This window comes from Crocodylus siamensis, chromosome 3, assembly GCF_052110815.1.
Source record: "Crocodylus siamensis isolate JL-2025a chromosome 3, ASM5211081v1, whole genome shotgun sequence".
Lineage (NCBI taxonomy): Eukaryota > Metazoa > Chordata > Crocodylia > Crocodylidae > Crocodylus > Crocodylus siamensis.
Genome location: NC_143397.1, coordinates 133,041,228 through 133,058,140, shown reverse-complemented (window position 1 = coordinate 133,058,140; position 16,913 = coordinate 133,041,228). Strand labels below are relative to the sequence as shown.

General features: G+C 40.5%; 1 protein-coding gene across 5 annotated transcripts in view; it reads right to left on the bottom strand.

The window, feature by feature from the left end:
- ATXN1 (ataxin 1) overlaps positions 1 to 16,687 on the bottom strand; it is a 274,246-nt gene extending 257,559 nt beyond the window's left edge. For 3 of the 5 annotated variants that reach the window (XR_016441345.1, XM_090039240.1, XM_090039243.1), the window contains exons 1-2: positions 16,385 to 16,687; positions 10,251 to 10,372 (exon numbers count right to left, since the gene is read on the bottom strand). The gene's annotated coding sequence lies outside the window, so the exon portion shown is untranslated. Of the gene's footprint in view, positions 1 to 1,496; positions 2,697 to 10,250; positions 10,373 to 16,384 lie in introns of those variants that run through there. The other 2 variants (XR_016441346.1, XM_090039241.1) reach the window with 2 other exon arrangements.
- Positions 16,688 to 16,913: the final 226 nt, after the last annotated feature.

The following is a 16,913-nucleotide window of genomic DNA, read 5'->3' as shown; positions in this document are numbered from 1 at the left end:
TGTAATGTCCCTGCAGGCCTACGTGCCATACATATATATGTACAGAGTCCAGAAACAGAAAGAGAGAATGTGACATTTACTGGTTTGGTTTAAGCACTACAGTTAAGTATAGGTTAATGGATAATCACAATGACCATCCTTACCTTTTTCCATGAAATGGAATATAGAACTCAAAAACACATTACGGAGACAGGACTATGAAATCAATTATCTGTCCTGTATTTAATTAATCAGCTACTGAGCTCAGAAAGTAATTTGTAAGTTCTTTTCCATGACAACACAATCAAACTAATATGGGACCAGTTCACAACAATGAGACCCCAAGAAAACTAGAAAAACCTTGCAGGCCAGCCCCCAAGGGAAAAAATGTGTGGGGGGAGGGATACAAGCCAAAAGAGGGGAGGCTTCTTACTCATATAGATCTAGGGTATTAACAGGAAAGATCTCCCCCAGATCCATGTAGAAAGCTATGTAGATAACTTCTACTACTCCACCAGCCCTCACTGATTTTGGCTTCTCAGCTCCTCCAGGAAACATGCTACTGCTGGCAGGGTGCCCCTGCAGCTGCTCAGCAGCAGACACAGAGGAAATCCAGAGGGAAGGGTACCTAGCTCCAGGAAATACTAAATTCCTCAGCAGAAAAAGGGCTTCTTTGCACTTCTTTTGAGTGTCAGCAGGACAGCAGCAGTTCTGAGAAGCTGTTATCTTGCACTGATGAGGTCTTTCTTAAATCAGATTCTTAAATCTTAAGATGGTAATACCAAAGTAATCTTTCACATTAAGTGAAAGGTCATGTTCATGATATTCACACTAGTGTTTTATTTACAGTATCTCACATGTGTAATATGAACCTGCATTTTTTTACCTGTTATTTTACCTCAATACATAATAGCATTTACTAAGAACAACACCTTATCTGACAGAAGCAAATATTGTAGGAAAAATTCCTACAGTCCTTACTCAAGATAAACTTGTTTTGAAGTAAAGAGTATTGTCCAAGTGCATAGTTTAGGATGTGGTATCTGGAAAACAGTGGAGAAAATAAAAGGCTTTGACAGTTCGTGAGACTAGGAAACAACACCGAGTCTTTTCCTCTCTATACAGGGGTCCAAGACCAATCTAAATCAGTCACCGAAAGCACCAACTCCTGAGCAGCCTTTATTAAGTCTTAATCCCATGAGCAGTGGACAAATGCCAATATCATAACCTTCATCTTTATTAGCAGTCTCCATGCAGAGAGAATGAAAGGCCCCTCACCTGGCTAAGGGATCCCTGCATATCAGGACATTTTGTTTGGGAGGGGGGAGGGCAGGGGATACTGATGGTTGTTACGCAGGTTGTCCTGCAGAGTGTGTTGTATGATTCTGCAAGGGATTTCAGCTTGCAGGGATGCCCATCCAGCACCATTTGAGACTGCAAATTTATTTAAAGAATTTAAACAGAATACTAATTCAAAGCACTAAGGAAAATAAAGAAAATGATTTTATTTTGCCTGTTTTGTTTTGTTTTTTACATATTTATACTGTATATTATTGTTCATGATTTATAGTTAAAAAACACATTTCATTATTACATAAATATTTACATATATATCGTTAAAAAAATTGTGTTCATTGGACTGTTCTTTTCGCTTTTTATAAAAGAAGAAAATATTCAAAAGAAAAAAAAGTGTCCAAAAAAGTAAAGCATTATTTTACATTTTTCTGTGCCGAAAATAAGAAATAAAATAGGATATTATTGTGGCAGAAAAATATGGATAAAATATAATTTGATCAATATTTTACTGAGATACTTCAAGCCACATCTGATCAACCTGACTAATCTTCCTTTCAAGGGATACTTTATCTGGTATAGTTTATTATCACAATTGAACTGGATTATTCTGCTTTGAATTCTATATTTTACAAAGCAAATTTGTAAAGTCATTATTCCTGGCCACATACAGACATTACACTTAGACCATCTACATGATTGGAAATCTAAATCCATAACTTTACAGAAGTTCAGCACATATAGATGGGTCTAAAAATGGCACAAGTGGTCTCAGACAGACCTGGTACAAGGTACACTCAATTCAGACCAATCTAAATTAGATCAGTGAACCAAACATCTGTAAGATTTTCACAGGAGTACCTAGGTATGTTCTAATGGGTTTTTTTTTCTTGCTAGGAGACATCATTATGAATTTCTAATAAAATCAGCAAGTCAGATGACGCAATATCATGCACCAAATACTATACCTTTTTCAATTAAAATTTAAAACTAACCAAGTCTCAGCTTCTCTGACCAGATTAACAGAAACAAAATATCCATCTATTAACAAGTATAGGACAATGCTATTCACTAAAGTAAATGCAGTAGAACCCCAATGCTGTTCTTACCAAAATCAGTCCTTAATGAAACTCCCACAGAAGTCAACATCACATGATCAAACCTAGGTGGTGAAATTTAACAGAAAGACTAATACTACGGATCGCATGTGACCCCTGACCTTAACTCACTTTGACCTTATCAGGGATCTCACATGCAGAATGAGATCAGTATATATCCCCCAGCATGTGCTGTATCCAAGCTCTGCTGAACTCATGTACCCTCCTGGAACAGTCCAATGCTGCAGTTAGCAATGAGGGTGCTTGAGAGTTATAATGCATTCCACAGCCATAAATTGGTGTTGCTGTGACCACCACAGAAGAAGACTGTAAAAGGGAATTGAAGAAACATAAAGAGACAGGTAATAATAGAGAAAGCAAAGTGATATTTTTCCTTGTCACATATTTAAGACACAATAACTCAAAATAATATTTGCTGATACATAAACTAGAAAGCATCCAATATAAAAGAGGATGATTTTTAAAAAGCATACAATTTGTTCACATATTATTTATTTATATGACAGGGTTAGAGACTTCAGGGAGGTGCAGTCGGTATTTCCTAATATGCAAGTTGTTGCAGTGGTAGTATTGCTGCTGGGTTTGTTTGTTTTTTTAATTACAAATTTTCTCAGCAAATGATTTTAATAACTTTCTTGGCTCCTACTCCATTCAGGGCACATCCCTGAAATTTAACTGCAACAACAAACAAAAAACCCTGCTTTACTGTCAGAATATACTGTACATCAGTCACTATTAAGCCTAACAGTCACAGCAAATTATTATCATGTCTTACTGTAGTTTCAGTGTTCCTAGGGCAAGGCCAAGCACCATTTAGAAAACAATGATATCCCCAGGCCAATACCTTAGTTTGTGAGGCACAAATTAAACATGGTATTCTGCTTAACAACTCATCACTGTTAAGTAACTCATCAGAACATAAAGAGGGAATTATCAAATGGGAATTGCCAAGTAACTGGTTCTCTGATGCAGATGACATACAACTATTAAAGGGAGGGGCATGCCTGTTAGTCATATGTCAGCATAGAACATACTAATCTGTAAATAAAAATGTTTTACATATGATTAAATCTATGAGTTAATAACCACCAGTGACACTTGGATACTAAACTTGAACATTTTTAATACAATAATTTGCTAATACTTTTTTATTTGCTTTCACATACACTGGATTTTCAAATTGGCCTGTTCATGGACTATCTAGAGAAGTCTATGCACACAGCACAGCATCAAAAAGGGTATGTGTTTTGGGGCATAGAAGAGAAGAAACCCATTTTCTATTATATACATTTAAAAATGCACTCCCTACTGGGGTCCTGGGATGTGACACTGACAAGTTACAGCAACACAGAGAAAATATTTGCTGGCAAAAAAAAAAAAAAACAAGCAGAAAAAACTGAAGCATTAGAGCTGTACTTTTTTGCAACCATTTTTCTTCCTACAGCTTGACCTTCGTTCAAGTAGTTAGTCACAGAAATGTTTAAATTCACAGAAATTGTAATAGGATGAGTGCTTAACAAAGAAATAACAATGTTTCTACCACTAAGATTTACCACTCTGCTCTCAACAGCTGGACAGATACTGTATTTCTGAACATCTAATAAGACAAAGAATGAAAGAAATCCGGAGTCAAATTTTAAGCTGGTTTCAAAACATTTTCTAGCTGCCTGTTTCCTAAGCAAAACTAACTCAGGCACTGGCCCAGATGCTCCTCCCTCCTCTCCCCCACAAAAAGCTTCCTACCTGCTTTCAGTGGCTAGGCTAATATGATTCTCAAACCAGGACACTCCTATGCTGCAGTCAAGTCAAATCTCTGATGTGCATGTATGAGTGCATTCATTTGAAATGCATTGAACAATTTGTACACGTGAAAGGATGGGAACAAGAGAACATTTCCTCAAAAATGTGTGCCAGGCACATATAAAGGTAGAGGTAACGTCTATTATTCCGGCCCCACAAAAATGAAAAAAATTCAGTGTCATTCTAAAACTTATTCTACCTAACACCATTTCAACGAAATATATAAAAAACAAACAAACAAACACTGATGGGTTAAAAATCATGAGTCTGCTCTTTGACTATCTAGCATCTCATGTAGTTATTTTGTATCAAATGAATCATTTTGTTCAAACAGACAAATATCTGATCCTCTTACTTTTTCCAAAATTAAATTTTAGGTATATTTAAAAACACAGTAATGTTACTAAAGAAAACAACAAGAGGTTTCATTTTTCAAAATGTTGAAGTGAAACATGCTGACTTTCTCAAATATTTTCAACCAAAACAATTGAATCAGTTCTTTACATAACAAACATTTTTACTCAATTAGTATGTATATTTTTTGGTTAAAGAAAAGCACCTCAAAACTTCACCTAATTATAATTACAAACACCAACATTTCCTTGGTCCTGCTAGTAACAGACTTTATATTGTTAAAAGTGAAATAATTTTTAAAATACAGATTGTGTGTTATTTTAATTATTATTTTTAACAAGATTTTGATAACTTTACTTCTTACAAAACCAGGCAACAAAAATCCAAGAAATTAATTTTACTTTCAGGCTCTTAATGCTGTAATATTGCTAAGTCAATCATTGCAGTTAAATATTTATGTGAAATTTTAAAATAAAGTAGCTTTGCATTTCATTTTAACATTTTACAATATATTTTTTAATTTAAATTTGTGGTTGTAAATTGACAGTGCTCTTGTAATCTTGACCCTGATTTTTATTTTTCAAAGGATCACTTTCAGTTCTTAAAATCAGGTTAAAAATATTCCAGATTCTCACATTCCATTTTAAAAAACCTTCAGAAACAACTATCTATGGGTAGGCCTACATGGCACAACACAGAGCTCTACAGAAATACCCACAGAAGTTGGCTAAGGAACATAGGGCTGGAAAGGACACAAATCCAGTCCCCTTCATTCACAGTAATCAGATTTTCAAATCCTTACACATGACTTACAAGGTGCACTATCTATGACACCCAGAATACACTGTACAATATACTATATATGAAAGCAAGGGAAATTAGGGCACCCCAGTGCTCTTCCACTGCTATGACAGGGAAGCAATAGGTTAGCACAGGAGTGGGCAAGATGTGGCCCGCGGGCTGGATGCAGCCCACCAGGCCATTCTATCTGGCCTGCGGGAACCCTAAATATTAATTTTCTAAATTTTTTATCTGCCCCTGGCTGCCTGTAATGGGGCCTTCAAAGGCTTGCCAAAACTCAGTAAGCGGCCCTCCGCCCAAAATAATTACCCACCCCTGGGTTACCAAAAGTTCCTAGAAAAAAGACCATGCCCCATGCCACAAAGGAAGACAGCCTCCCTCCTGTGCCAATCTCACAGAAATAACTCCTTCCAAACTCTAGATTTGGCAATTGGTATAATCCTGAGCAGTAGAGCAAGACTCTCTAGCCAAGAACATCTGGGGTAAGGACCGATAGGAACATCAGCACATCTCAGGCAAAATCCCACACCTTTTACTGTGGCCAACATCAAAAACAGTTCTGGCACATCAGCACTGTGTTCCACCCATCTAATTTACGCCACTGTCAGCAGGGCATACTAGCCTGGGCAAAACACCATATAAATGCACCTATACTGTTTCCTGTACTTGTGCTAGCTTGTTCAGAACTAGCTCAGGTATCTCTGCGTGGCACTACATACCCTAATTTAGAAATGGCACCTGAACCATGGCTTGAACCCCAGATTAGGTCACAAACAAACACAGGTTTAGCAGTCTCATTTTACGCCCAGCACAAAATACAACCAATTTATACGTCACAAAACCATCATACAAACTGCCACAAGACCAGCAATCTCTCAACGGGCCTAGCTAAAGCTGAAGTAAATAAGGTCAGCTGTGAGATGACAAGCAGAGCAATGTGGAGGAGACCTGCTTCTGTGATACCAGTCTGCACCATGAAGTTTTCATTTTCATTTACACTAAATTTATTCACACACTTAAATACAAAACAAGCAATTACAAAAATTAAATATGATTTGTAATTACTATCCAATTATACCTAGTTGAAATCTATCTTCATTTTCCTGCTGCTCTTAGCCCAGTCAAAAATCTCCACCACCTCCTTTTAGCCCTACCACCACTGCATGCCTTCACATATAAAAATGAAAAGGCAAAACCCAGCTGTTCTAAGTATGATCAACACTGCTTTATAAAACAGCCAGAAGGGGGCACTGATATCTTCGCCACAAAGACCAATTACATCATTGTCTTTTTATTAAAAATTATTTTAAATGGCTATACTACCACTTGCCTCTAAATGAGCCAGGAAAGAGTGTTAACTATATGTTAGAAAAGCACCACGTTTAAAACCATAGCCTATGTAAAAGTTTGACTTGTTAAGCAACAAATACCCTAGTGAATGTTGGGTATTTGTAGCAATAAGGATTGCTACAAATAGGCAGTTGCTATAGAGTCAGCTAGATGTCATAATATGATTAATAGGTATCAAATGACTTGAACAGTGGAAAAAGATGAAAAGGAACTCTTTGTTTCTCAAAATGTCCAGTCTCTCATGTAAAATTCTCTTAAAACTGTTTAAAAGAAAGCACTGAGTCACTTGCTTACATGAAAGGAAGCAATGCCAGCCCTGAACAAAAAAACCCCCAGTAACTCTCACTAGATTTTTGTTTTCTTCTGGACTAAAATTTACAGAAGTCAAAATTAAATTAACAGCAGTATTTTATTTAAATTTAACTAACCCCCATGTCCATATTGAGATAAAGCACTTAGAAAACTCACGCTGACATTAGCCTGAATTAGAATAGTAAACACTAAAGGCTCCATTCAACAAATGCTGACACACAAGAGTGTCTTTACTGCCTGAAGTCAATGGGATAACCCCCGTCAACAGGGTTACATACATACATGGTTGTACAACTAGGCCTTAAGTAAAGACTTGAGGACTGGATTTGACATATGGTGTATTAAATCAAAGATGCCCGATATTTTGTCTCTTGTACAAAGAGTCAACTAGTCTCCATGAAATGGAAGACTGCAGCTACCATCCCTAAAACAATAGTGGAGCAGGAAAGGTTTGTAGGATGCAAAGCTCCATCTTGATCTGTGGGGTCAAGGCATGTTCCAGCCACCAGCCATGGCCCTGAATGCTACATTAGGTAAGGCCTGGTCCCTTCACATGGGGCTGGCCAGGGGTGACATGGTGCCCCAGACCCTGATCCCAGCATGTGGCCTGGGTAGAAGCAGCATGGACACGGGGCCTAATCCCAGTGCACTGGGTCCAATGGAGGCAGCATGGGGCCTGATCTGTGTCACTCATCTGGCCCGTGGGGCCGAAAGATCAGGCATCTACACAGGTGACTGGGGTGGGGGGAAGAGGGTACATGTAAGCATTTTAATTAGAAGCAACTCTAATTAAAACTCTGTTGTATCAACGTGTATTCAGCATACCACATTTCAAAAAGGCAGTCGGAGCACTTTAACTAAAGTTTGTTTAATGAGCTTTAGTTAAAAAGCCCCCGCCACCATTTTGAAATATGGAATGCTGAATACATGAGATGCTGTCGCACAATGGAGTGTTCCGATAAGTCAATTAATCGATTAGTTCAATTAATTGAGTCTGTTCTAATGCATTCTAATCAAAACACATCAAAACACGTGTATGGGCACCCACTGAGTATCACTGGCGTAGCCTGTCTGCAGCTGCTGGCTGTGGTTCCCACTTGTTTCGTTAAGTTACAACTCTGGGTGCCATTGTGTTAATTCCAGTGACAGAGAGAATTCGTGTACCCAGCCAGTGCCCACCTAAATAACTTTTACCTTATTTAGTGTGATCTCACTCTGGAACAAATTAGGAATACCTGCTAAAGATGGTACAAGTTGTAATGTGATTGAAGCAGCAGGCCCTTTCCATTTTAACTACAAAAAGAACGGTACTGAAATTAAACTTGGTCTAATACCCGTTAAGGTACACAGCATGGCACAAGCTATGCAGGCACAGACAAAGCACTAATATTGTTATGGCTGTGGGTAAGAGTGAATTTCACTGGACCTAATAAAGTTATTTTTTATGCCTAATGTTTACTTACTGTTTATAGTATTGTTTTCCATGCAAGCACAAAAAATGTTAGCTACTAAAATATTCAAGGTGACTTAACAATACATTGTGGGTACTACAATCTGGGCATTCAGAAGACACTTAGAGTTGATTAATATGCTTTAATTACTTAGTTCTTCCAGTTACCAGAAAGAAGCTTTTTCTATAGTAAGCATTTCTGTAAATAAAAATAATTTTATAAAATCTGTGCTAATTCTGCAAAAATAAATTGCTTAGTTGCCACGATAATGCTAAGGTAAAAAGAATACTCCACCTGATTTCCCAAATTGACATCTGCTATCAAGTCATTTTGGGTACCTATACACATGCTCTGGGGTGTTTGTGGGGCGGGGAGGGCAGGCATTTTAATTAGAGCAGCTCTCAGGAGCCAGCCTAATTAAAATGCCCGCAGTGTCTCGTGTAATCAGCATCCTGCGTTTCAAAATGGCAGGAAGGGCACTTTAACTAAAGTTTGTTCAATAGTTTTAGTTAAGTGTCTCCACCACCATTTTGAAACAGGGGGACGCCAAATACATGAAATGCTCCAGCAAACTCAGTTAATCAAATCTGCTCCGATGCGTTCTACTCAGAATCTGTTGAAGCACGTGTAAAAGTGCCCTTTCCTTCTAAAACTGGAAGGTGATAATATATTAGTGCAACAGTGCTTTGGAATTTCATTCTCAAAAAGAATAATGCTCCGAAGAGATGTAGTAGTTACCAGTAAGCCCCCTCCATGCTGGCTGATTACTGTAAATGGTAAGAGGCATGCTTTTACATCCAACTACCTGCTTAGACTACTTCCCTTTAAAAGTACAACCCCCCATCCTGTAGCCACAATAAAATGTAAATTATGTGTTGTTAACTTCACTGTGACATACTGTATACATAAAAATTTATTCCACATCAGAGACTTTCTGATCAGCTTTTCATAATTAAAAAACGATAACAGTTTTTTTTTCTGGATTTAAATAATAAAAACCTTTTCACATCTAACTGCTCAGTTTAATGTGATATTAGTTAAAGGAAGGGCATATTTTCTTCCCGTGACCTTTGTTCATATTTTTTTTAACAGAAACACTACTGGCAATCCCAGCATTCAAAAATCATGAGTCAGACCCCAAACCATCATGATGCTGGCCTAGAAACAAAGAGAATTTAAAAAAAGATTTATTTTTATTTTCAGTCTGACTGTTGAGCTTTCATGTTTCAGGCATTTCTCTACAACCATAAAGGGTAGAAATGTACTTTAAAAAAGGAGAGGAATTAAAAAAAGGGGAAGGGAGACAACAGTTGAGTTTCTCGTTTAATCACATCACTCCAGGAGCTGGGGATTTAAGGAAAACAAGATATATTTTGAGTAATTCAATACATTCACAAGAAATGACAACACTGTTTAAGCCAGAGTAACAAAAACACAAATACCTATTTAGATATGTCACAAGTGGCTGGATACGTATGGTTTAAGGGAGAATCAGTAGGCCAGACATGGTTTTCTGGCTGAGAGAAGGTTGAAAAAGGCAAAAAAGCTGCAAGAAACAGGAACCACACATTCATACATGTATACAATTTTTTTATGGATGACGGATCACAGCAAAAATCAAAGGATGCAATTTTTTCATTCATTACATAGTCCTTTAGCAAGTGAATACATTTTGACCGAAAGTAAACCTAAAACCCACTCACCTAAAACACAGCATCCTACACGAGACACAGGAGACATGGGAAGTAATGCAATTTTTCTGACAGGGGTTTATAAAGCATTATATTCTCACCTTATTTACAATGCATTTCTCTTCAGTGAAAATGAAAATAATGATGTGTCACTGTCCAGTGGGGGTCAAAAAGAAATTCACAGCTTGTATTGCTTGCCCATCTGAGTTGGCTTGCAATGTGACTGGTGATCCAAAAGTGGAAGACATAGAAAACAAAATAAAGGAGGGAGAAACAGTTAACTACTAACCAATTTTGCATGTACTGGCCTTAAAATTGTTAGAAGATTCCTGTTAAGCAACTGCTTTTTGTAATATGCAAGTACAAACCAACTGAAAATTCATTTCCTCATCCCAGCTCCTTTATTCAGGCTGAAAGATCATGGTATTAAGTTTAGGAATCATAACTGTTTCGTGACATTTTATTTGAGGTGGGACATTACCTTAAAAAAGAACATTATAAGAACATTATCCAGATAAAAAACATACTAGATGCCTAGCTCTCATTATTAGATTTGGCAGCATTTCCCTGGAATTCTGGAGTTCAAGACATTATACTGCAAACTCCTAGATAATGCAAACAAAGATGTGCACTATCGCTGCAATTTTATTTATTCATTAAAAATTATGAAGAGCCACATTCAAATTTCTGCTGGCACTGCATATTGAACAAAATATGTTTTGTTTTTTCACTTGGAACCTCACCAAATGTTTTGTCACTCTTGAGACAATAACAGAATTTAGTCAAACCATTTCTCCTGTGCATTCTTGTGTTTGAGTTTACAAAGACATCTATGGTCACCTCTCCACGCACTTGCACCAATGCCATGCTTAACTTTAAGCAGGTAATTATGTCTAACCTTATGCAGCAGGGCATTTAATAGGATTTAAGAACATTCTTAAGTGAATTTCCATACCAAGCCCAATAACGCATCCATATATACAGATGTGCCTATGTTATCAGTGGCATAAAGATACTCATTGAGCACATGGGGCTGGGGGTTCGGGGAGGACACCACTCTGCTCACCCCACTCTTCCCTGCCCGCCACATATACTGTTTGGTGCAGCACTGCCCTGCCCAGCAAAGGCTCCCAGCTTGGGGGGATCCTGCCACCCCCTCATTGTTGGCACCCAGGGCAGGTGCCATCCTACAACCACGTATGTTATAAAACACAATGCCTCTGCACATTATAGTTATGGGAGAACATAAAATGAAGTAGTATCCTAAGAATATATACACTGATCACAAGAAGAAACTGCACCGATTTGTCCAATTATCTGTTCGAAGAGATGCTAAAATCTAAACATTTTAGACAGTAATATCAGCTGAGTCAAATCACTTTAAACTTATCCCATTTTTTTTAAGAAAAATGTATTTTTTTAGCGTTGTGAACATTACATCAGACCCCAAAATATAACATGCAGGTTCTCCACATCCAAAGATAAATAAAATATGCCTTGCTTAAAATTATGGAAAACATGAGAATATTGACTGTTCACTTCATTTTAGTTTTAAAAGCTTAAGCTATTGAATTTCTTATGTACAACCTTCCCTAGCACGCTGCACATTTCTTTCGTCTGAAAAAAACTTACCTGTGCTAAGCCTGCCACACTTCTGTTTGTCATGCTTATTATATTTGGACTTGCTAAAGCAGCAGGCCCCATTTCAATTTGTTCTCTGAACTGATTTAAGTTGTATGTACTGTACCTGAACAGTCTTCCACACAGCTAATCTCTCAAAACCAGCCGAGAGTACAGTCAGCTAAGAGCCATCCTTGGTTAGCCTTTTCTGAAAATATGTCTCAGAATGCGTTCTCTCTCATACCAAATGTGTGCAGTAAACACTTCAGACCCCATATGCAAGGTTAAGATGTTTTTGAAACCAAACTACACTTCTTGATTACATTTTCTTATTAGTAAACCACAACAAAAGCAGTGTACTATATGAAGAATGACAACACTGAGACAAGCCCCTTTTGAAGTGAAGGAGAATTTAAGCCACTGAACTTCAGTGCGAGCAGGATTAGGCCTGACTGTGTTTCACTAGTTATATTACTAACACAATTATTTTTTATATTTTAGTGTTCAAATGCTCATTTTTTTAAACTAGGATGAAACCAGGCCACTGAATAGATTACATAAAGATTTTCTTTTTCTTAGAGCAAAGGAAACTTCAGGCCTGTTATAAAATATCCTGTAAAATAAGGCCATTTTTGTCAAGCTTTTATAATGAATTCGGGGGGGGGGGGGGAGCATGACAGACTGCTTTTCAGAAGTCTCACTTATGCATACACAGCATTTTTAAACCATATTTACACTTTCCATGCTATGCGCCACATTATAAACAACTTGTCGTAAGACACAATATGTATAAAGAGCATGATGCAGTACAAAGGATTATTCTGTCAGAATTACTTTGTGTGGTTGTTTCTGTTTCTCCAGGCCCATGGTTCCTCATCTGCACTTACAGTTTCAAGCAGTCTCCTCCATACCCAGGCTGAAAGTGGCTGCACAGCTGAGGAGATGATAAAAACCCCTGCTTTATAAACAACATAGCCAAGTCAGTCGGGGCACTGAAAAGTTTGCACGTAAGTGTGAGAAACTGTTTATGAACCCCCCGATGAGCACCAAGGGCTCTGCTTGGCAGACAGACAGAAACCTGTGGGCTCAGTTACACTGCACCTGGGATTATAAACTGACAGGCACTGCCAGCTTTAAGCCAGAGACAGACAGTACTCATTACTTTCTTCAGCCCCTTGCTTCAACACCAGAACTATTAAAAAAGCTATTTTAGGTTTGGGATATCATTTAGACTCAAGCAGTTAAGAACTTGGTCCAGGAAGGTGCTGAGTCCTGAACAATTGAGAGCCCTGGCTGATTGACAGCTTTCTGGATCAAACTATTAAAGCTACAGGGCCAAGTTCATCCATAAGCATAAATGTTTGAAACACTGTTATCTTGAACAGAGATACTAACCACTTATCGCAGTGGTAAATATAGCTTCTTGGGCACAGATCTGAAGTCCTTACTCACAGAAAACTCCTATTCAAGTCCATAAGAATTTTACCTAAGAAATGTATGAAGATTTACATACACAATAGGCCAGACTCCGGGCTCCCTAATTGTGGTGTAAGTCTCAAATAGCTCAAAATAAATGGAGTTACTCTGGATACAGTCCCATGTAAAGAAGCTCATAAATCAGCCCACTGGAGTCACTTCAGTTGACACCAATTAAACAGTGAGCCAAATATAGGCTACTGATTAAAAACAGGGGTTTCTGTTTGTTTTTTTTCTCTGAAGACTGGCTTAATAGAGCGGCTCCCAAATCTGAGACTGAACATACATGTATATATAAAAACATACAAATATATTTCTCCATGAGTATGTTATGAAATGGCAGTATGCAATTTGAAGGCACTTAAAGCATACATTCACAATTAAAGCAGCATTATAAATTTCATAGCCAAAGGCCTTAATTCATATGTTATGATAAAACAAAACTGAGAAGAGTATGAAAACAGAGACAAGAGATTAATATAAACAAAATGAACCAACCTGTAATGACAAGGTCTCTGATAAAAGAGCTATTCCTCCTAACGTTTTACAATGTGGAATTGGAAATTCAATGACTAAGTAAAACACATGAAGGCCCCAATCTTGCTAAGAATTAGAACATGCTTATAACAACGTGTTCTTTGAGGTAAGTGATAATGCTGATGCCAGTTACCCATCACTTTCATTCTGCTAGTCAGAGCATGTAAAGTTAGGCACACGGTTTGGGGCCTAAACTGTTAGCCCTCAGACCTGTGATATCTTTCATGCACAATTTCAGCCTTCACATGGTTAAACACCTAGCCCACTAAAAAGATTAGACTGGGGACTAAACATTTAGATAAGCCTGAAAAAAAGTTCAGAAGGAGTAGCAAACATTTGTTGATTCACAAACAATAAACACTAGAGTAATTTCCCTGACTAGGTCAATATATTTGCATACTGTGCACAAATGTAAAAACTGCCTGATGCTGTAGCACTCGAGGAGCATCTTTCATATACTCAGTGGTCAGGAAATGATTACAATATGCTGAAACATTCTGCAAGAAGACAGAGCAGTCAGCTATGCAGGCTGCACAACATAAATACAGTACATACACCGCTTGAGGTAGCCTAGTCACAAGACAAACACACCTGAATGGACGATGAATACTGTCTGTTACCATGGTAGCCTGATCTAATTACATGACTGATCAGGGCTAGAGTAAGTGCACTGAAAATCTACACCACTGACATGTATCTACATGATGACAGAGAGATAGACAGACAAGAGCTGAAGAAAACCTATCAACCTTTGCCTTACATAAACGGCGATAATAAAGCCAGCCTTTTATGAGAATTCCTGCCTGTAAAATATTGGACCATTTTTTATTTTATTTATATGTATGTATGTTTGGGGACAATGAGACAAAACCGTAAGCTGCTCTAAGAAGACACCTTGCTGCATCTCACAAAAAAAAAAAAAAAGAAAAAGCTACGGCATATTTTTTTTCTCTCACCCTCAATTTTCTCTCCCTCATTCATAATCCTTTTTCCAGGGTATAAAACTGAACTGTCTTAATCGTCCAAAGCAACATAACTACATTAACATGCTATCTGAATTTTGCAGTAGCTGAAGGTCTGGGTTGGAAACTGAAATGAAAAGCCCTCGACTTACCTAATATATAATCAAAGTAACCGGCTATGTCAGATCACGTCTGACATGCAGCTAACCCCTGCTGCATAAAATAGATAGCAGTGATCCTTACGTTTTAAGGAGAACCTGCATGACGACATACGGATGTCTTCATGCCACCAAATATAAAAAGGCTTTGGAGAACTAAGGTCATCTGCCTCCCCCATTTCTTATTTGCTCATAAAGGGCAGGCAGAAGGGACAGTGGTTTTTTTACACTGCATTTCTGAATCGGGCGTTCATCAGGCTTCCCTTTTTAATTTTTTTTCCTGATTATATCCAGAGTCCAGCCTTGTCCAGGGGGGGCCAAAGAGTGGCTCCCCCCCACTGAAAACTTGCTGCCTGCAAGAGTCCCCATTGCCCTGCATAGGGTAAACAGAAATAAAAATAGCTCGGCCTTCTCCTTATATAATGCACTGGGAGGAGAGGGAGGTTTTCTCTCCCGTGTTTCCTCTTCAGCGACTGCTCCCCATCCCCGCTCACATCTCACCAGGCCTCACTTTGGCCTCTGTTATTATGAATAATAATAATAATAATAATAATAATGTGATGGTTATTATTCCCCCCCCATCAGCCTAATCACTTCTGGTGGGAGCTGGGACTTGACAAGGCTGGAGGGAGCTGGAGGTGGGGGGGGCTGTTATTTTGGGGGTGGTCTGCGGGGCCGCCGGCTCCCAAGGGCTGGGGAAGGCGGCAGGCCGGGCTGGGCCGGCAGGCCGGGGGGGCGCTGTGAGGGCCCCGGAGCGCCGCGCCCAGCCCCAGGCCGGGGGGGGAGCGGGGCAGCCAGGCCTGCCCTGACCCCGGCCCCACGCCAGCCGGTGCCTGCAGCCGGCCTGTGCCCGGGCCCGGGCCCGGGCCCGGAGGGGGAAGGCTGCTGCTGCCGGCCGCCTCCTGCGCCTCTCGCTTCATTCACCCCCGCCCTCATCCGCCCCTACTACGGTCCGGCTTTGCAACTCAGACCCCTCCCCCACCGGGCACCCCTCCGCCCCCCCGGCCCTCCTGCACCCCGCCTGGCACGGCATAACACAGCAAGGGGGTGCAGGGACTGCTCCCAGGGCATCACAAAGCCCTTTCACCTAGGGGTTGCTTGGCGAGGGAGGGAGCAGGAGCCCCTGGTGCAGGAGGGACAGGGTAGGAGATTCCTCCCCCCCCCCCCCTTCACGCACAGCAAGGGCGGGGGGTGCAGGGGATCACAAAGCCCCTGTGCCCACGAGCTGGGGTGTAGGGGAGGGGGCAGGAGCCTGGGTGCAGGAGGGACAGAGTAGGACCCCTTCCCCGCTAGCAAACGGGGTGCAGTGCGTGCCCCCAGCGGATCACAAAGCCCTTGTGCCCAAGAGCAAGGAAGGGAGCAGGAGCCCCGGGTGCACGAGGGACAGGGGAGAAGATCCCTCCCCCCGTGTTTTTTTTTTCCAGCTGCAGGGAAGGAGGAAGCGGGGAGGCGAAAGCAGAGGAGGAATAAAAAGCCACTTACTGTAAAGTGTCACTGGAGGAGGGGCGGAGGGAGGCAGCAGCACCCAGCCGGGCCGGGCCGGGCCGGGCCGGGCGCGGGGGTGCTGCAGCGGGGCTGGCTCCTCTGGGCTCCTTCCTTCCTTCCTTCCCCCGCGGCGGGAGTGAGTGAGTGACACGCGGGTCCCGGCTGCCCCCAGCGCCGTAGTAGATGCAGGGATGTCTGCGGTACGAGGCTGCTCCGCTCCCCGGTATGTCAGTGTGTAAGCGAAGCCAAATATGGAGCAGTTGGCTGCCTCTGCAACAGCTCAAGGATCCGACTTCATGCACAAGGCAGGGAGGGAGGGGAAGGGAGGGAGGAGGAGGAGGAGGTGGAGGCAAGGCAACACTTTGGCAGGCGGCCAAGAGAGCCACACAGATTACAGCATACGCACAGCAGAGCCGGGCCAAACCGGCCTTAACCCTTTGCAGGGCTCCTCCGGCCTCTGCTAGGCCAGCCCTGCTCGCTGGCCTTGGGTTAGGGAGGCACGGAGAAGGAAGCAGCTTGTGGGTAT